This window comes from Nannospalax galili, unplaced genomic scaffold (assembly GCF_000622305.1).
Source record: "Nannospalax galili isolate Female #2095 unplaced genomic scaffold, S.galili_v1.0 scaffold875, whole genome shotgun sequence".
Classification (NCBI taxonomy): domain Eukaryota; kingdom Metazoa; phylum Chordata; class Mammalia; order Rodentia; family Spalacidae; genus Nannospalax; species Nannospalax galili.
This window is the reverse complement of record NW_008337059.1, coordinates 928,062-950,586: the sequence shown is the minus strand read 5'-3', so window position 1 is coordinate 950,586 and position 22,525 is coordinate 928,062. Positions and strand designations below refer to the sequence as shown.

The 22,525-nt window shown below is 37.5% G+C and overlaps 1 protein-coding gene and 1 non-coding gene across 3 annotated transcripts in view; one reads left to right on the top strand and one right to left on the bottom strand.

The window, feature by feature from the left end:
- Hpse2 (heparanase 2 (inactive)) overlaps positions 1-22,525 on the bottom strand; it is a 785,472-nt gene that overhangs the window by 580,688 nt on the left and 182,259 nt on the right. The gene's annotated exons all lie outside the window — the stretch shown is intronic.
- LOC115070180 lies at positions 6,004-6,110 on the top strand. Its single transcript, XR_003849380.1, has one exon. It is a non-coding gene; the product is annotated as a U6 spliceosomal RNA (small nuclear RNA).

The following is a 22,525-nucleotide window of genomic DNA, read 5'->3' as shown; positions in this document are numbered from 1 at the left end:
TTATACATTATATATCACATATTATATGTCATATATTTGCATTTGCACAATTAATTATTCACATATGATAGTGTATTGTTATATGCAATATGTGAATTGTGACAAGACTCACCAGAATCAAAAGATTGTAACTCTATAAAGTCAACTAGTAAGAATCTTTTGTTATATAATTTAAAAATGAAAACTTACACCTGCAAAACAAGTTCCTAGAGTAAAATAAAGATGCCTATGCAGCCAGCAGGGCCACTGCGGAGTAGCCAAAGCAGCTAGAGGTGGAAACTGTGCAGTTCTAAGTCATACATTTTTCTTAAAAATCAGACAAATATCAAATTAAAAACCTATAATGTACCTCAAGTATCTATAAGAACAAGAAGTCAGGCCCAAATGCAACAGATAACAAGATGGAATAAAGATTAAGAGAGAAATTAATGAAATAGAAACTAAAAGAACAATGAACAGAATTAATAAAAGTAGGTAGTTCTGTGTTAAGATTAACACAATTGACAAATGCCTAGCCAAATGAGAGAGAGAGAGAGAGAGAGAGAGAGAGAGAGAGAGAGAGAGAGAGACTCAAATCAATATAATTAGAAAAGAGAAAGGGAGTTGCTACCACAGAGACCAATGAAATCCAGAAGATCGTGATTGTTGTGGAATATTTTGAAAGTTGGAAATCCTAGAAGAAATCAATAAATTGCTAAATTCACATGACCTACCCAAATTAAATCCAGATGATATAAACGATTTAAACAGACTCATCAGGCGAAATGAGATTTAAGAAGCAATTAAAAGTCTCCACACAAACAAAAACCCAAGACCAGATGGATTCACTATACTTTAAGAGAGCTCCAATACCAACACTTCTCAAACTGTCCTATAAAATAGAAAGGGAGGAATACTTCCAAACTCATCCTGTGAAGCCAATATTACCCAGATACCAAAAACAGACACAACTAAAAAAGAAAACTATAGGCGAGTTTCCCTAAAGAACATAAGTGCAAAAATTATCACTACAAACTAATTCAAATTTGTTTTATCCCAAGGCTGCAAGGTTGGTTCAATGTAGGCAAATCAACATATGTAATGCAACATGTAATAGGCGTAAGGACAGAAATCACATAATGATCTTGATAGACGCAGAAAAGGCAGCTGACAAAGTTCAACACGTGTTCATAAAAAAAGTTCTGAAGAAAATATGCATAGAAAGAACACACCTCAACATAATGGTATTTCCTCTAAAATCTGGACCATGACAAGGGTTCTCCCTCTCTCTATTTTTGTCTGCATTTTTAAATATTATTGTTGATTCTTTGAGAATTTCAAACAAAATTATGAAATTCACAGGTAAGTGGATGAACGTGGAAACAATCATCCTGAGTGAGGTAACCCAGACTCAGAAAAAACAGAACTCACATGTTCTCTTTACTCTTATCCAATAACTATATTGCTCAAATATATTGCTTCCAAAAATACCTAGGAATAAGCCTAACCAAGGAGGTGAAAGTCCTCTATGGTGAAAACTTCAAGATGCTTGTTTTAGGTCGCTTCTCTACTTCCGTGATAAAACACTAGCCAAAAGCAATTTTGGGGGAAATGGTTTGTTTAGCTTACATATCCCAAACACAGTTCATCATTGAGGTAAGTCAGGGCAGGCACTCCAGTCATGAACCTGGAGGCAGGAGCTGAAGCAGAAATCACAGAGAAGCGCTACTTACTGATGCTCCTCTGCCCTGTGCTCAGCCTGCTTTCTTGTACAACCCAGAACTACCTGGCCAGGTGTGGCACTGCCCACAGTGGGCTGGGGGCCCACCCTGATCACTCAACAATCAAGAAAATGCTTCCATAGATATGCCCATGGGCCAATCTCAGAGGAATTTTCAGAATTGAGTCAGTTCCCTCTTCCTAGGCGCTAACAACCGAAACCTTCCAGCACAATACTGAAAAGAAAACTGAAGTAGACAGTAGTAGATGAAACAGTCAATGTTCCTAAACTGGGAATGAATATTGTGAAAATGGATATCTCATCAAAAGTAATCTACAATTGAATGTAACCACCATAAAATTTCCAGAGACATTCTTCACAGAACTAGAATCTACAATCTCAAAATTCACTGGAAACACGAGCGTCCACAGACAGCCAAAACAATACTGAGCGGAGAGGCTCTGGTGGTATCACAACACCTGACATCACATCATACAACAGAACCATGACAAAGACAGCATGATCCTGGCACAAATCAACACACAGACAAATGAAATAGAATAAAGGACTCATGAATAAACCCACATAGCTACAGCCACTTAATTTTTCTAAAAGGTCAAAAACAGCCCCAGAGAAAAGAGTGTTTACAATAAATGTTGCTGGAGAAACTAGATAAACACATACAGAAGACCAAAATTACACCTATATCTTTTACCCTGAACAAAAATCTCTTCAAGATGGATTATAGATAAAAGCCCTGCTGGAGGAAAACAGTTACAGGCATAGGTAAGAATCTTCTGAAATGGGCTCAAATAACACATTAAGCAATCCAAACTTTTTTAAAAAATGAGATTATATGAAATTCAAATGCTCCTGCACAACGAAGCAAACAATCATCAGAGTGAAAAGACAGCCTGCAGAACTCAGAGGGCACTTTACTTCTATGACCTTTTAGCAGAATGATAATGATATATTCTCCCTAGGGGCTATGATCTACAGTTCGGGGGCCCATTTAACAGTACAGGCATGTGCTCCATCTTGTGGAGCAGGCTTAAAGGCCAATCAGAAAGTGGTTGGCTACTCCCATAACATTCATGCCATTATTGCACCAGCGAACACATCTTTTCAGGCCATTAGTTACTGTAGCTCACAAAGTTCACATTTGTATGACTGTTGATGACTTCTCTCCCTCAATAGCATGTATAGAACTCTCCCCCCCCACCCTGGCACTATAAAAGCTAGCAAGCAGGAATGAAGATTCCATGTTGGCACCATCTGGATTTTTCCATGTTCTATGACACTAGTATGTGTGTCTTCAGCAATAGGATCTTGTCATCAATTCTGGAGGGTAACCAAAAGCAATGGTAATAATCCATAATGTTTGGAAGTCTATGGCCAACAACTCCAAAAGAGGTAACTCGTACCTAGCACTGGGCTTATTTTGATCTCCAATAGTATCTGGGGGAGGCATAGTTTCCCTGTTATAAGGCAACTCCATTTGACCCCCTTTCATATGTGTGCATATATATATGATTTAGGAAGCTTCTACAGTTGAAGGTTTCTATATGGCATTTTCTAAGGTCTTCAGTTTTAGCTGTCCTTTCCTACACTCTCTCCTCCACCCTCCCTCCCATCCCCCACCACATTTAATCCTTCCTGTTCCATTACTCTCCTTTTCCTCTTCTTACCACCCTTGTTCTATCTCCTTTTCCTTGAAATCTATGCCCCATGATTCCTTACTACTTCCCTGACTTTTATTGGTACTTCGATTTAAACACACACATCTAAAGACTCAAAGCTAGCATCTACATGTAACAGACACCATGGGATGTTTGTCTTTCTGGGTCTGGGTTACCTCACTCAGCTCCATCCATTTGACTGCAAGTTCTGTAATTTCCTTTTTCTTTACAGATGAATAATATTCAATTCTGTACATGAACATTTTCATTATCCACTCATCCATTGATGGGCCTCCCACTTCCCAGCTATTGTGAATAGAACAGTAATGAACATGGATGAGCATGTACCTCCATAGCAGAATAGATAGTCTTTTGGTAATATACCCAGGAGTGGTAGTGCTAGATTATATGGTAGATCTATTTCCAGCATTAAGAAAAACATTTTTATTAATTCTTTGAGAATGCTATACAATGTATTTTTATCGTATTTCCCACCTCCTCCAACTCCTCCAAGATTGGTCCTACCCCTACCCTTTCAACTTTGTGTTTTGTTTTGTTTTAATTCATCCAGTCCAGTTTGTGTTGCCCAAATACTCCAGTGTGGAGGCTTCACTGGCGCATGATTGACCTAGCAGAGGTAAAATTCTCAATGAAAACTGTCTTCCTTTCCTAGCAGCCATCAAATGCCAATAGCTCCTCAGTTAGGTGAAGAACTTTGAGCCCACCTCTTCCCTCACCCTCCCCTGCCATGCTGGGGTATTTTTCAGATATTAACTAGTAAAGTTTTATTTTCCTCATTCTGTATGCTTCTCTTCACTCAAGTCAGTCATGGTGTCCTTGCTGTGCAGAAACTTTTCCAGTTTCATGAGGATCCAGGGAAAGGGCTACTTCTGGTAATGGTTTCAACAACAAAAAGCTAAAAACAAAAATAGCTCATAACTGAAGTGTATTTTAAAATATATATGCCCAAATACCTTTACTACAAAATTTATAAACAGCAACAAAGTTTAAGATACACAACAAGTCATATATTTTCCTAGCATTAACTTTAAACCTAACAACATCCAGGCTGGACAGATGACTCAGCAGGTAAGAGCACTGGCTGCTCTTACAGGGAACCCGGGTTCAATTCCCAGTAACCACATGGCAGCTAATAACCATCCTTAACTTCAGTTCCAGGGGATCTGACACCCTCTTCTGACCTCCATGGGCCCTGCATGACACAGGTGCACCTACCTACATGCAAGCAATACACTCATACACATAAAATAAAAATAATAAAATGTTTTTAAAACTCTAACAACATCCTTTTGTGGTACCTACTACTATTATCAATTTACAAATAAGGCATCAATTCTTAAAAAAGTTAAATAACTCAGGGCTGGAGAGGTGGCTCAGTGGTTAAAAACATTGGCTGCTCTTGCAGAGAACCTGGGTTCAGTTCCCAGCACTTACATAGTGACTATCAACCATCTTAAATCCAGCTAGTTCCAGGGGATTCCCTCCTCTGGCCTCCATGGGCATTGCACGCACATGGTGCACCTACATATACACAGGCAAAACACTCATACACATAAAATTTTTAAAAAATAGATATTTTTAAGAAGATTAAATAATTCATTCAAAATCACATGGCTTCAAAGTGACAGCAACAGAATTTCTACTTCATGCTTTTGGAACCCATGTTTTTGGTTTATTTGTTTTTATGTGTATGAGTGTTTTGCCTGCATGTATGTGAGTGCACTCATTTACACAATGCCCAAAACAGGCATAAGAGGGTTAAAAATCCCCTAGAACTGGAGTTACAGGTGGGTGTTAGCTATTATATGGATGCTGGGAACCAAACCTGGGTCCTCTGCAAGAGCAACCAGTGCTCTTAACTTCTGAGCCATCTCTCCAGCCCAGAACTCATATTCTTAATATTATCATGCTAAGAGCTTCTAAAGTGATTTTGTGCCAAATTTTGCAAATTTGTGAGAAAAAAATTCAGCCCATTGAACAAGTAGGCTCACAGGAGATAACATTATACTGTAGATACTTTTGTCTCCCAATATCCCTGAAAAAAAATGTATTTCATACAGCAAGCATTTCCTACATCCCTGGATAGGCACATGGGACATATCATGGTGAGAGTTCTATATTCTGTAGTCAGGTTAGTCTCCGTCTCAAATACACAAAGCATCTAATCAAATTTGAACATTCCATTCATGTACATGAACCTCTTGCTCAAGGATTTGCACATGCATAAAAAGAAGCGAGGGACATAACAGAACTCTCATGAGTATTTTCATAATTTCAAGTTCTCTGAGCCAGACAGAAGGTTAAAACTCCTCTTTCTTTCTGAGTGTTTTGACAGATTTTTCAAAGCACTCACATATACTAGCAGTCTGCTACATTCATTGTTCTTGACCTGGAAGTATTTAATACATTTTGATATTCATTTAGTCCTCACTAAGGCTCTAGGGAAACCGCAGTCTACCTATGCTAACTGCCCAAATGGCCCTTCACCTATTTGCTACTCTGGGAATTTCTGTTAGATGGCTGTTTTCTCATACTAGCTGTTGTTGATATGACCTCAGACATGTCCCACTACAGACATTCATGGGTTCTTCCCACCAAAAAAAAGTTCTCACTTTGGCAGCACATATACTGAAATTGAAACAATACAGAGAAAATTAGCATGGCCCCTGCACAAGGATGACACGCAAATTCGTGAAGCATTCGATATTTTTTTAGAAGAAATAAAAGCCCTAGATGTTAAAAGGAAAAAAAAACTCTGAAAATTCGGGAAAATACAGCATTCATATATATGCATATATATGACTATATGTGAATATATACATATTTCTACAATATATGTAGCTACAATGTAATAATAATTCTTCTTTACCCCTTCATGAACACATATAGACCATACGTCTTTCATTGAATTTCCTAAAGAGCAGTACTGAATTCCCTCACCCCTACTTTTTCCAATGGTAGGAAATCCATATAAAGGGCCTGAGATAACATCTCTCTTAACCTTACATTAAGAGAGAAGCACTCTCACCACATCCCCGGTGAGAGGTGGGGAGACAACTATTCACAGTACTACTTTCTGCAAATAAACATTTCAAAATAATGGTTAGTGTTATCATCTTAACAGAACATAAAATCACCTTGAAGATGGGCATGCCTGTGGGGGAATATCCTGATTAGGTTAAGTGATGAGGAAAGAGCCATCTTAACTGTGGCAGGAGATCCTGGGTTGTATAAATAGTCAAAAGAAACTGAGCTCCTTACGCTCTTGCTCTCATGACCATAATGGACTATACTCTGGAACTGTGAGACAGAATAATCCCTTTCTCCCTTAAAGTTACTTTTTCGGAGTATTGTATCACAATGATGGGGAAAAAAAACTGAGATAAATACCTTCCAGATATGTGAAGCATTTGGGGGATTATGTGGCCAGTTTCAGGGTATCTCCTGCCACATCTTGGGCTAGTACTTTAATACACGACATGTATTTTATGCTGGTGCCTTACTAACAACCTCTAATTTAATAGTTGTTATTCTTTCTTATATTAGAATACAAAACATATAGATTTCCATATAATTCCAAGAGTGCACTGGCTAGGTTGTCAACTCACCATCACTGTATAAGCCAGCAATTAAGGAACCCTGAATTATAAGATATCCCTTTGCATATCTTTACCCCGAGGCTAGCTAGCCAGAGAAAATTACTGGTATATTAATACATGAAGCAGAATACTACAGTTGGCATTTGAATAGAATACTGCTTCACATCTTTTTAATAATATTATCCCTTCTCCTATGTCTAATGAAATATCCAGAATAGTAACTGCTTTGAGCTTTTTGCCCTGGCTTTCCTTCTGATTTCACAGAAAATACTCCGGTATGTTTTATCCCTAATGTCTCAAAATTTTTTTGAAATTACATAACAGTCGATCATTAGTCATCTGGTCAAGATTTAATAATAGTATTTTTTTCAAATCCTTTAAATGGTTGGTTTTAAAATGCTTAGCATTAATTCATAAAGTCTGGAATTTCATGGAAATGATTCTCCTGAAAATACCAACTTGCTCTTTATTTTTAAATAGTAATTTTATACATTTCTTATTTGATGACATTCACATTTCTGAGAGGAATTAAGCAAACATGTGTAGCAACATGTTAAGTAAAAAAATGGAAGAACTGATTCCAAACAGGTGAAGCCAATTAACATAATGCAGCCTCTTCATTTAAAACAAATCAACAAATAAAACTTTCATTTTCTCCAGAAATTTTAAGACTTTAAAACTTCCAGATAATGGGAAGTCCCAGAAGTCTTTGGAAAATGTTTTCTCATCCTCTGTACTTTCTAAAACAGCTGCTCCTTTGCAACTACAGAGGGTTGTTAATTTCAACTGTAAAACTTGAAGGGAAATCTATCATTTTTGAAGAGAAGGAAAAAAAAATCAAGTCCTATACTTTTCAAATGTATTCACAGGTTAAATATTTGGAAGGGTCAAGACACCAATCAGTGTTAGACTACAAGGAATTGTTTAACTTTCCACCTGACAGTGTATAAAATAAGCTACTTCTCAGCCTAGTGACAATCTTAGTTTTATCAAATAACTCATTTGCCGGCCAACACTTCTGGGATAATCCAAAGATCACATTTTATGTTTTTAAGATTTTTACTTTGATATGTCATAAAGAGCACCATCAAAGTCTGATCTGGGAAAAAAAATGGATGTCAAGGGGACTCCTAACCCGATCTGTGAAACAGAATTTAAAGTAAGAAAGAAGGTGGTATGAGCATCCACCTCATCTCTGCTGAGAAGCTGGCAAGCCATTTCTGAGAAGGGGACCTGAGTCTCATTTAGAGAAAAGAACGTTAATGGATTTTGAGATATACCTTCCTAAAATCACTAAAACTGTAATGCTAGGTAAATATGCTAGCCAAGTCATCTACCATTCTCTGGCATCTCCTCCCCCCTTCTTTTATTGAGCTTTTGTGCATTTCATAATACATCTTAATTAAATTTAGACTCCCTTTCTACCTCCCCAATGTCCATAGCCCCACCCCCACCAGATTTCAGATATTCTGTCATATATGTTAAGTCCTATCCAGCCAAGTATTTGTATCCAAATGTCCCCCCATGCAAGTTCATCCACTGGAGTCTAGTCAGCCTATCTAGAGTCACTCCCTTGAACAAGATCTACTCTCCCTCACCCCACAGTAATTATTTTCGAATAGTTCCTTGGCTAGGGTTGGGGCTTGCTGCCAGCTTCCCCGTACTATGCTGGGTTTTTGTTTGATTGAGTCAACATGGGTCTTGTGCATGCTGCCACCACTGTTCTGAGTTCATGAACACGTCTCCAGGGGCCTGAAAGCAGGTTTCCTTAGGCACATGCACCAACCCTGGCTCTTACAATCTTTCTTGCCCCTCTTCCACAATGTCCCTGAGCCGCAGGTGGGTGAGGTTTAGTATAGTAGTCCTAGCCAGGGATAGGACTCTTCTGGCATCTTTTAAAAGGTTTGCTATAGGTGTCTCTTGAGCGGCAGTTTTCACATTGTTATTCATTTTTTAGCTACCAAAATTTTTGAAGACTTGAGTACATTCCAAAATAAGGTGGCCATGAGTGAAGCAGGAACAACTTAATAATTAGTGAGTGATGATAACTCTCACAACCCTGAACTATTAAAAAAATTAGGTATTCTGAACTGTTATTAGTTTAAGTATTATGTAGCTATCATCTGCATTAACAATACTGCTACACTGTGTCTGAAATTCCTCTGTGGGGGGTAATATGTATTGTTATCATCTTTTGTACATGCTGTTCTGCATAGAATAATGTTTGGGACACAGGGTAGCAACCCACCACCTTATTGGAATATTAATAAATATAATAATGTTTATACAAATATAATGATAATTCAAGAAATGTATACCATGAAATGAATCAGACATCAAACAAGCAATTAAGTGTTAAAGAGCTTATTAATATTCCTTATCAAGGAACAGACAATGTGAACTCTTAATTCTAATTGTCAAATTCCCCTAAAAGAAGTAATATTCCAACACACGTGAACATACATAAGCACATGGGGTTTTTTGGCTTTTTTTAAAAATTAAACAAGGCATATATGTAAGGGCCCTTAACAGTGCTGTTTAGGCATATAAACATTTGTGGAGTCTCAATTTGCTGACAATAAACCATCCCAACTTACAAATAAGTTTTTTTTATAAATATAGACTGGTTGCTTAGAATTTTTTTAAACTTCCACAATAAAGTGATGTGCATGCAATTTAAATTTCCAGATTTTGCAACAATCCTATGCTTATAAAATGATAATATGCCTCCCAGAAATCCCAATGAGGACAGTTACTCTGAGAGTACCAGAGACTGAGTATATCTGATAATAGTGGAGGAACTGAAGGGGACAATGAAGATGCTGGAAAAGTAACAACTATGTTCTAACCAGGTGCCATCATTCCCCCTTCAAACTCGTTTTCCCTCTGACCAGTCTAGGAGTGATCTCCCAATTCAGAAATGTAATTTCAGTTGTACAAAGGCAACTTCCAAAGTCATGATACAGAACGGGAATATTTGAACTAGGTATCACCCAAACATTTCCTGTAACATTTTATGTTCTAGGGGTACAGTGGGACACAAAGCCTAGAGAAACAGAGCTAAGTAAGGAAAATAATGAACTTGCCTTTCCTCCTTAGAGCATGCACACATATTATATATATATATATTCACATATGCACATGCACACACATTATATATATATTCACATATGCACATGCACACACATAGAGAGATTTTGATTAGAATTTCTATATATATATTCACATATGCACATGCACACACATTATATATACATATATATTCACATATGCACATGCACACACATTATATATATATATTCACATATGCACATGCACACACATTATATATATATATTCACATATGCACATGCACACACATGTGTTGGCACAAACATACACCTATTCCACAGATACAAACTGGAAAAATTCCATTATGGTAGAATAAGCCATACAAGGTTTCTCTTCTTTCCATAGAAAGCTCAAATAATATCTGCTCATAGGCAAAAATACTTGAGACTCCTGAAATTTGAGACTAAGGCTGAGATACTGGAATGGATCTTATAATGAAATAACGTCTCATTAAAAAAGTAATGCAAATTGTCAAAGGACATTTGAGAAAGCAAACTTGACTCTGTAGGCCATAATATATATAAAAAACATAGTGCATGAAATTGGGCAGAAGGGGATTAAGGAACTGCAGATAAGGGACGGGGTCTAAATATCATCAAAATATATTGTAGGAAACTTGCAAAATGTCAATAAAATTTCTAAATTATAATATATAAACTATTTACTTATTTATTTACGTGTATTTGTGTGTGTGTGTGTGTGTGTGTCTGTGTGTGTGCGTGTGGGTTTGTGCACTTGAGTGCAGGTGCCTGCAAAGTCCAAAAAGGGCATGGGATCCCTAGGAGCTGGAGTTGCAGGTAGTTGTGAGCTGCCTGATCTTGGATCTTGGACCCGAACATAGGTTCTCTGCAAAAACAGTGTATGTTCTTAACTCCTGGGCCATCTCTCCAAGAATTTAAAAGAAATTTTAGAGAAGCTGACTACAAAGACTAAAATGAAAAATATGATAGAAAATTTCAAAAGAAAGGTCTATCAAACAGAATGATCAGTGTTCTCAAGACAAAACATTTATAATTATCCAGAAGAGTTAAACAAAAAAAAAAGGAATGAGAAAAGTCTGGGGGAATTACAGTGATACATTAGGAGAGGTGACATTTAAATAGGAGTTCAATAGGAGTTTTAAAAAGAGAAATGAAGTGAACCAGAAAGCATGTTTAAATAAATAATGGCTAAAACATCCCAAATCTGTGGCGTGTGGCCCACATCTAGATATAGGAATCATAGAGTTTTCTAATCAAATTCAACCTAAAGAGGAATTAACCAAGGCATATAATAATCAAATTACTAAAAACTCAAAGAAAAAGAAAAAACTATAAAAGCAGCAATAAAAAAAACAATATGTAACATTCAGAGGAATCTAATTGTGATAATCAGGGAATTTCACAGTCAATCCTTACAGATAAGGAACCAATAAGATATGTTCAAATGATTTGTTTTTAAAAAGCCAACTATGATGGTATAATATTGATATAATATTGATCATCAATTTGGCAAGATCTAGAATCACCAAAGAGACAAGCCCCAGGCATACCAATGGGAGATTATCTTTCTTAGGTTAAAGGAGGTGGGGGACCTTCACTAAGTGCTGACAGCACCAATTCCCTGGACTGGGTACAGGATGGTGTAAAGGAGAAAGATGAGCACTAGCCTCCATTGTTCTCTTCTTCCTGACTGTGGACACAATGTGACCAGCAGCCTCACGCTCCTACCCCCATCCATGTCTTCTCATCTTGTACTTGCCCTGGAACTACAAGCAAAAATAAATCCTTTCTTTAAATTGCCTGGCTCAGATATTTTGTCATAGCAATGATGAAATTAACTAACACACCTTCTGTGATGGTTAACAATGGTTGTCAAATGACTGGATCTGAGATCAACTAAGAGACAAGCTTCTGCTGGATCTGTGAGGGTATTTTTCTGGAGGGCTTAAATGAAGAAGACTCTCTCCCAAAGTGGGCAGCACCTTTGGAGACCCAGATCTAAAAAAGCTTAAGGGAAAAAGCAGGCCGCTTTTGCCTGTCCACCTAGCCCCCTGTTAGGGAGACCATCCAGCCTGTTGCTACCAATGCTGCTGACATTCTTCGCTGATATCAGAACCCAGCTTCTTTGGCCTCTCAACGTGTACTGAAGATGAGTGACTCCCAGGAATCCTCTAGGCCTTCACACCACATTGAGGCTAGTGAGGCTTACAGCCTCTTGGACTAAAGAACTGCTTGGTTTTCATTTTCTCCAAATGCAAACAGCAACTATTGGACTACCAAGACCACATTATATAAGCCAATCTAGGAAGAACCTTTTTAAATTATTCTTTTTATCAGTTCTTTTCTACACAGCCCCAACTAATAAATACACTAAGATTAACATATTTAGTAACTGTTTTCTTCAGAAATGAAGGAATATAAAAACTTTCCTATAGAAGTAAGAACTAAGGGAGTTCATCACCATGAGGCCTGCCTCACAGGAATTATTGGCGTTCTTAATTATACAAATAGTTAATAACATAAAACACACTAAAACATACAAAAAAATCAGTATAAGGACTAGAGAGATGGCTTAGCTGTTAAGAGCACTGATGGCTTTGCAGAGGACCCAGGTTTGATTCCCAGCACCTACATGGCAGCTGACAGCCATCTGTAACTCCAGTTCCAGGGGATCTAATGCCTCCTTCTGACCTCTGTGGGCATTGTATGACACAGGTACACGTACATACATGCAGGCATTATTTCATTTATTATTTTTATTTTATGTGCATCAGTGTATTGCCTGCATGTATGTGAGTGCATCCGTGTCGTGTAATGTCATGGAGGTCAGAAAAGGGCTTTGGATTCCCCTGGAACTGGAGTTAAGGATGGTTTGTAGCCACCATATCGGTGCTGGGAATTGGACCTGAGTCCTCTCCAAGAGCAGTCAGTGCTCTTAACCACTGAGGCATCTCTCCAGTCCCTAAATGAAATATTTTTAATTAGTATAATACAAAGTCATATTCAGAAAATTCTGGCCTGTAATGATGGAGGATAAAACAATGTTTTCTATGCAGGATGGTCAAAAGATAGATATACTAAAATAATAACTAAAGCATCATGGGATATAAATTATAAAATAATGTATATTTTGACATTAAAAACATAAAATGAACTTGCACCAAGGGACAATTGGGTACACAAACTTGACTCGATAGGCCTTAACATATTGTGATAGAATGCATGAAATCTGGTGGGAAGAATATCAGGGGAGTGGATGGGGGAGGGACTATAAGGATGATTAAGATGTTCTGTATGAAATGCACACAAATTCAACAAAAATATACAAAAAATAAAATAAAATGAGAGTGAAGCAAACACAAGTGATGAGTTTCTATATACAACTGCAGTTAAGTACTTATCTTGAAATAATTCATTACATGTATAAGACATTTTATAGAAACCTCAATAGCAACATATATATACATATATGTGTATGTATCTCCATAGTGAATGCACAAAGTTTAAATAGAAAGGACTCAAAACTACTACTTCAGAAAGCCATAAAAAAGCAAAAGCTGATAGAAACAGAAGAAACAATAAATATACAGAACCACCAGAAAATAAATTACAAAATGTCAGTAGTAAATCCCTACATATCAATAATTATCATGAATATAAATAAATCAAATTCTCCAAAAAAAGAACAGGGTTACACAATGGATAGACAATCAATATCCAACTATCTTCTGCCTACAGGAGACTCCCTCACATGCCAGGGTAAACATGGGCCAAATGTGAAGAAATGAAAAAAGGTGTTCATGCAAATAAAAAAAAAAAAATCAAAGGTATCTAGAGGTAGCTAGCTATACATACGCCAGATAGCACAGACTTTAGGTTATTGGAAAACGCTGTGTTAAATGAAGTAATCCAGGCTCAGGAAAATAGCACATGTTCTTACTCACACATGAATCCTAGCTTCAAAAGGTTAGGTATGTGTATTTAAGTGGCAGTAAAGTGTTGACAGAAGCAAGAGAAGTAGAAAAGGGCTAATGACATAGGGAAACTGAGCTTTAAGGAAGGGTGTAGCGAGGACAGCAGAACACACGAAATATGAAATTACTAGGGGAGGAAGTAGACAGCAAGGGGGTGGGACAGGGAGGTGGGGTCAGGGGTACAGTGGGGGGGGGGAATTGCATCTAAACTGAATATATGCTTTTTTTTTCTTGTCGCTATTTCCTCAATATTGTATTTACACAGCATTTATAACGTTATGTTGTAAAAAAAATTAAAGTATAAAAAGAGGTGAAGGTGATTCTAAAGTGGCAAAGGGGCTAACTCATCAAGCAAAATGAGAGGAACAATGGAGTACCTAAGAGATGAAGAAAATGTTAAAGGAACTGAAAGGAGAGATCAACTACAAATAAGAGCAGGGACATCAGTGGCCCACATTCAACAACAGAAATATCATCCAGCAGAAAATGAGTGACAAAACACTGGAATTGAACTTAGACCAAATGGACATGAAGATATACACAAAATTTTCGATCCAAATGCAACAGCAAACACGTCTCATGTAGATATAAAATAGCATGCAGGATACCACACAATGGGCAAAAAAAATCCTGAATAAATTAAAATGATTGAATTCATATCAACTATCTTTCCTGACCACAAAGTTATCAAACTAAAATCTAACAAGAGAACTTTTTAGAAATTTCACAAGCATGGTAATGTAGCAATAGACTCCTCACCACTGACAGAACAAAGAACACAAACGGGAAATCAAAAGTTAACCTGAGGCAAGTGATAACGGAAACCCAAGATGGTAGCACTAAAGAGTACAACACATCTAAGGGGGAAGCTTACAGCAACAAATGCCTTTATGAAAGATACCAATCTCAAATCCCTAACATTATTCATCAAGGAAGGAAAGGGGGAACAAACTAAATAAAAATCAGCAGAAAGAAGAAAAGAATAAAAGGGCAGATACAAATGAAATTAATAGAAAAAATAAGAAAAGTCAGAGCTGATCTCTCTCCTTTCTTTCTTTCTTTTATGTGTATGAGTGTTTCGTCTGTATATATTTAAGTGCACCCATGTCATGGAATGCCCACAGAGGTAAGAGGGGAGAATCAGATTTCCTGGAACTGGAGTTAGGGGCTGTTGTTACCTCACATGTGGGCTTTGGAAACCAAACCCTGGTCCTCCACAAGAGCAGCCGGTGCTCTTAACTGCTGAACCATCTCTCCAGCCCCCAGAGCTGATCTTTGAAGTAACAAAAAAGCTCTATTAGCTAAACTAAGAAAAAATAAAGACTTTAATAAATAACATGAAAGTGAGAAAGAATAAATAACAATGACATCACAAAATACAAAGGATCATAAGAGATCACTATGAACAAAGTATGTAAGCATAAGAAAAGTAATAATTCTTAAAAATATACCCTAATGGTGGCGCACGTCTGTAGTCCCAGCACTTGGGAGGCAGAGGCAGGCAGATCTCTGTGAGTTCAAGGCCAGCCTGGTCTACATAGTGAGTTTCAAGACAGCTGGGGCTGCAGGGAGGCCCGCTTAGACTTGAGCATATATCCTAATTAACCACAGGAGCCAGGAAAATAAAAAGTAATCTGTGTAAGGGGGAGACGGGAAGAAAGAGCTCAAGAGAGGGGGATAGCAGGGCACGGGCAGCGTTCTCAGGGAGAGAATAGGGGATACCTTAACTGGGGAAGGAGAAGGGAGGGTTAGATAGGAAAAAGAGGTATACAATGCTTAAGTGGTATAAAAAACCAAAGGGAACCGTATTATTTCATAAGCCTACTGAAAAATGCACATATATATGAGTGAATGTGTATAGCTGAAGGATCGATACCAAAAATCACGGTGCCCAGCAAGAGAAACCTCCCTTTAAGTGTTTGTCAAGGTAGTCCAAGAGACTCCCAAAATAATATAGGCTATTGCCACAGCCCTTGATTGCCCCCCAAGATCCTATTACTGAAGACACAGCACGATTCAGATGTAAGACTTGGAGCAACTGAGCTGGAACTGACCTGGAAGCCTCTTCCCCAAATGCAGCTCTTGGTATCTGAAGACATGGTGCAAGTTGCCAATCAAGAAAATCAATGGTCCAACCCAGCTGTAAAGCCTACAAACACAATACCCAGCCCAGAAACTTATCTCTATTGGTGCAATAGTGGCACTTTTATCTTGGGGATAATCAAAAGCTGTCTAATTGGACTTAAGGCCCTCTCAGTAGGAGGGAATTTATGCATGGTACACATGGTTGGAGACCCTAGGAAAGAACATATTACAGTCACTGCCCTAGATGAAAGTAATTTCTTACAGTCTATGTGTCCATACATTTACAGACAAGTGAACCTCTCATCACTCATCAAAAAAAGCTGCTTTTTGCAACAGATGGAGACTATTACAAAAGAGTTCAAAATACAGAGAATAGGTGGCTGTGAGGTGCCTAGTCCTAAGTAACTCACCTTCCTTGCAAACTCTACACCTAAAGCTCAGGGAACATCACGGAAGGGGTGTGGAAAGATTGAAAGAGCCAGAAGGACAAGATACTTGTTGCTAGTTAATGCATTCTAGACATGCAGGGAAGCTATACCAATGAAATATCCGCAGTATGGTAGTCTGACAAGATCTGTGTAATGACAAAACCAGTTAACATGCCAGAATGGATGGGGGAAATTTCACAGGTTTCCATCTCAAGATGAAGGTGGAATCAATGGGTGCTGATGGAGGGAGAGTCAGTTTTCTACATGGACTAGCTCAATGACGGGTAATCCCAAGTGGGCAATCCTAAACACGGGTACACAGAAACACCACTAAATGTTTATATACATACATACACTATATGTATATATATATATTTATAAGTGTACATATGCCTATATATAAATATATATAACACAATAATAATCAAAAGAGAGGACAAGAAATTATGAAGGACTGAGGAAATGGGAGAAGTTGGAGGGGAACAGGAAGGGGTGGAAATACTGCAAATATAATACCCATGTAAAAAATTTTCAAAAATAAAAAAAAAAACTTTTGAAGACTGAATCTGGAAAACAGAAAGTATGAGCACACTGAGTAAAGCAGCTGCATTTTTAAATTTTTATTAAAGAAAAGCCAAGGAACAGCTTCAAGGCTAAATTCTGTCTATCATTGTTTGTTTTTATCTCCATAATTATTTAATGAAGGAAACACATGATTTCTGCAACTTAAAACTCTGGGCAAAAGGGTCACTTACCTCATTTGTTCTTTGTATTCCCTTCTTTTCCTCCTTTTTTTATTCTCCCATATTTTTATTTATTGTTTAAATTTTTCAAGAACTAATATTAATCCTTCTCAAACTTTTCCAAAACAGTCAAACAGGACAGTGCATGTCTAAATCCTTTTAAGAAAGATAACATTATCCCGATAAGAGAGCAAGGCAAGAATCTTACAAGAAAAGAAAAGAACGTTCAGTGTCCGTGATTTGCAAAAGATGAAAAGTCCTCAACGAAATGCTAGCAAGCCAAATCTAACAGTACATTTTAAACAATTACTCACTGTAAAGAGGTGACAGCACACCAGGAAGCCAAAGACAGTTCCACGTACACACATTCATAAATATGCCATATACCAAGTTGACAGACTAAAAGATAAACTAAAATAAAAGATAAAAGCATTCATAACCTCAGTAGAAGCAACAAAGCATTTGAAAAAACTCAAAATCCCTTTCTAATAAAAACCCTCAACTGATTATGCACAGAAAGAATGTACCTCGCCATAATGCTGCCCATATATGACAGATTGACGGCTGACATTCTAGTCAATGGCAAAATGTTGAAAGCCTATCCTCTATGATCAGGAACAAGACAAGGAAGCCCACTCTGCCCACTTGTATTCAGTACAGTACTGCAGGTCTCACAAAGTAATCAGGCAAGAGAAGGAAACAAAAGGCATTCAAATAGCAAAGCAAGCTGTGAAACTGTCACTGTTAATTGCTGATACGATGTGATATACAACATACCCTAGCGACTCCACCACATCGGATAGAAGAAACAAATGCAACAAAACCACAGACTATAAAATCAGCATACAGAAAGTAGAAGCATTTTCATACACAAACAATACAGGGAAAAGGAAATAATCCTGCCAGGCATTGTGGTACAAACTCAGGAGGCTGAGGCAAGAGAATGACTAGTTTGAGGCCAATCTAAGATGTTTAGCAACTTCAGGGACAGTCTTATTACATAGGAAATCCTCTTTCAAAATAAATAATAAATGATAAAGAAAAAATAAAGCAAACTCTAATAGCTGCAAAAATAAGATAAAATTCTTAGAGATAAATTTATTCAAGGGGATGAAAGAGCCTATAGAGTGAAAATTTTTAGTTACTGATGAAAGAAACTGAAGGAAATAGAAGACAAATACATCAAGTTCATGAATTGGAAGAGTATTGTTAAAATGTTCATTAGCAAAGCTATCTACAAATTCCATGGACTCATATCAAAAGCCTAATGAACATTCTTCATAGAATTCGTAAAAGAAATTCTACATTTGCATTGAGACACACACACACACACACACACACACACACACACACACACACATACACACACAGAGACCAGAACAACATAATCTTAAGCAAAAGGAAGAAAGCTGCAGGAATCATATGACTTGATTTCAAAATATACTACAAACCTTTACTAATCAAAACAACATGCTACTTGCATAAAATAAAATGACATATGATTCAATGAAACAGAATGCAGAATCCAGAAATAAATTCATACATTTATAGCCAACCAATGTTCACTAAAATTGCTCAGACGCACAATGTAGACACGAGGCCCTTTTGATAAGATGTGTTAGGAAAATTGGGTATCCACATACAGAATGCTATTGAACCCTTAATTAATGCCATATAAGAAAATGAACTCAAGATGAATAGAGACTTAAATATAATAACTAAAACTATGAAGCTAGTGAAAGAAACCAAAGGGGAAATACTTTATGACATTGGTCTGGGCAGTATTTTTTATTTTATTATAGTACTTATTACTTAATCATGATGAAGTTCATAATGTAAAACATTTTAAATGATATTTTTAATAATTATTTGAGAATTTTGTGCATTATATTTTGATAATATTCACCCCTCTCTTCCAGCTCTTCCCAGATTCATCCTACCTCCCTAAACCCCACAACTTCATGTTGTCTTTTTTTGTAAGCCCATGGAGTCCAATTTGTGTTGCCCAAATACTCTTGGCTGTGGGGTCATCCCCTGGAGTATGGTCAACCTACCAAGGGTGCTTAAGGAAAATTGACTCTCCCTCTCCCAGGAGCTATCAATTGTCAAGAGCTTCTCAGTTGGGGGTAGGATTTCTTGACCACTCTCCCTCTCCATGCTGGGATTTTCTCTGGCTTGAGCTTGTGCAGGTCTTGTACATGTTGTCACAATCACTATAAGTTCATATATACATCTGCCCTGTTTTGTTCAGAAAACATTGCTTCCTTGTAATCATCCACTGCCTCTGGCTCTTACAATCTTTCTAACCCCTCTTCCACAAAGATTCCTGGCCCTGCAGAGAGGGGTGTGATATACATGTCCCATTTAGGGTTGAATGCTCTGCAGTCTCTTATTCTCTGCATGTTGACCACTTGTAGGTATCTGTGTTAATCCCTACTTACTGCAAGAATAAGCTTCTATGACAAGGTTTGAGAGATGCACTAATCTAAAGATATTAGGAGTGGTTTAATAGTATTCCCACTTAGAATAATAGTAGAGTCTTCCCTAGGGTCTATGACCTGGTCTAGTCACAAGTTCTTGGCCCTGATAACAGTGCCAGGTAAAGGTTTCATCTTGTGGAATGGGCCTTAAATCCAATCAGAAAATGTTTGGTTACATTCATGCCACTTTTGTGGGCATAAATCACCAGCCCAGTTGTTATTGGCACTCTCAGGGCTCACAGCTAGGTAAGGTTGATGATTACTTTTCTCCTCTGACAGCATGCATAACACCTTCCAGAACTATGAAAATTATCCAGTAGGAATGAAGCTTCTTGGTCTGTACCAGCTTGATTTCTCCATGTTTTATGACTCAAGTATGTGCTGTCTTCAGAAATAGGGTCTTTTAAAAAATTATTTTATTTTATTTTAAATTTGTTTTTTTGAATTTCTGTGTGTTTTATACAGAACATCTTAAAGACTCTTATTCATCTTTACCCCCGTCCCCACTGGCACGCTCCCACAGCCCTCCCACTGGAACCCATATACTCTGTCATCCATATTAAGGCCCAATCTGTCAAGTCAGTGTCCCCAGATGTCCCCTTGTGCAAGTCTATCCACTGAGATCTAGTCAGCCTATCTACAGTCTCTTGTTTTAGGAAGATCAGCTCTTCATCACTCAGCAGTAACCAGCTGCCAATGTTTCCTCAGCTAGAATTGAGGTCTGCTGTTCATTTCCCCAGTTCTACGCTCAGTTTTTGTCTGCCTGAGTTTGCATGGGACTTTTGTATGCTGACATGATTGTCATAAAATCATATGAGCAGAGTCCCAGGAGCTTGTAGGACTCTGTTTCCATATGGTCGTGCACCTCCTCCCTGGCTCTTATCTTATGTCAAGTTTGGGAGGGTAAGCAAGAGCAAAGACAACAGCCAGTAATGTTTAGAGGTCTATGCAACTCCAGTCGTCAACAACTCAAAAAGAAGCAACCCATTCCTAGCACTGAGTCTTTTATTTACTAGTCTATGGTATGTAGTAGGGTCATTGCTCCCCACCCATTTTAGGGTAACTCCATTTAAACTATTTTATATAATGTACACATATATGTTTTAAGAAGCTTCTACAGTAGTAGGTTTCCATATGATTTTTTATTTATTTATTTATTTTTGGTCTTTTTGAGACAGGGTCTCCCTGTACCCCAGCTGTCCTGGAACTATGTAGACCAGGCTGGCCTTGAACTCACAGAGATCCGCCTGCCTCTGCCTCCCGAGTGCTGGGATTAAAGGCGTGCGCCACCACGCCCGGCTTCCATATGACTTTTTTAAAGGCCTTTAGTGTCAGCTAGCCTGCCTCTTCCTCCTTCTTCTACCCTGCCCTTCCACACCCCATTTAATTCTTCCTGTTCCATTATTCTTGTTGCATAGGACTGTCCTCCAACAGACACATCATGAACAGCCACCATCTTCCCACGCTTGCTTGCACCTGCTTGCCTAGGAGCATCAAGGCCAAGCTGGTTGACTGTGCTCCAGAAGAAAGAAGGGGCAAGGAGAGTCAGCCACACCTCTCAACCAACAGTCAGCTCTAGTTGCATGACGGGGAGGGGCTAGGGTTATATACACTGAGGAGGCAGAGGAGAGGCTCTCTCACCATTTTCTAGTTTGGTGAAATCATACTTTATATGGTTGTAGGGAAGAAGGAAGGAGGGGACAGACGTTGTTTATGCCTCCCAGAAGGAATTTTAGCTACAATTCCCCTTCCTCCTTTTATATTACTTCAAAGCTAAGGCAACAGAAACAAAAAGAGACAAATGGGATTGAAACAAGATGGAAAGCTTCTTTCAGCAAAATAAATAATAAACACAGGAGAAATGGGAGAAAAAATATTTACAAGCTCTACATTTCATCAGAGGTAAACAGCTAATATTTTAAGGAATTTAAACAACTCAATAGCAAGAAGACAAATATGTATTTTTTAAATGAGTAGAAGGCTTATAGAGAAGAAATATAAGTGACTAACAGTATATAAAAAACGTCCAATGTGAATAATCATCAGTGTAATGAAATCAAAACCACAATGGCCTATCACACATATAAAAATGGATATTATTAAAAAAAACACACATGATAACAAGTACTTCTAAGACTGGGGAGAAAAGGAGACACTATAAACACTATAGTTGGGAATTTAAATTCACATAGCACTATGGAAAACAACGTATCTCTCAAAATAATAATAGAAACATCCTATGTACCAGAACTGTCATGCTCAGTACATGTTCAAATAAAATGAAATCATATGTCAAAAGGAGAAGGAAAAGCAAATTAAATCCAAAAAATAGTAGAAAAGATATAATAAATACTAGGTATAAATCATAAAAAATAAGGAAAAATTAATAAAACAAAAAAACTTATATAAGATCAATAAAACTAATAAATGCTTCAAGGAATAATTATGAAAAATATTTTAAAACTACAAGTAGTCCAGAATAAAAGAAGAACATTACTACAGATTCTACAGGCATCAAAGGAAAATAAAGGTATATTATAAACAACTTGAGGTCAATAAAGTTGGCAATTTAAGAAATACTTTAAAAATACTTTTAAAAACCCAAAAACTTAATAAAATGAACTCAAGAAGAAAGAGAAAATCTGAATAGTCCTACATGTATTAAAGAAATTAAGTTGATAACAAAAACTTCCCACAAAGAAAATTCAGGCCAGCTGGGCTCACT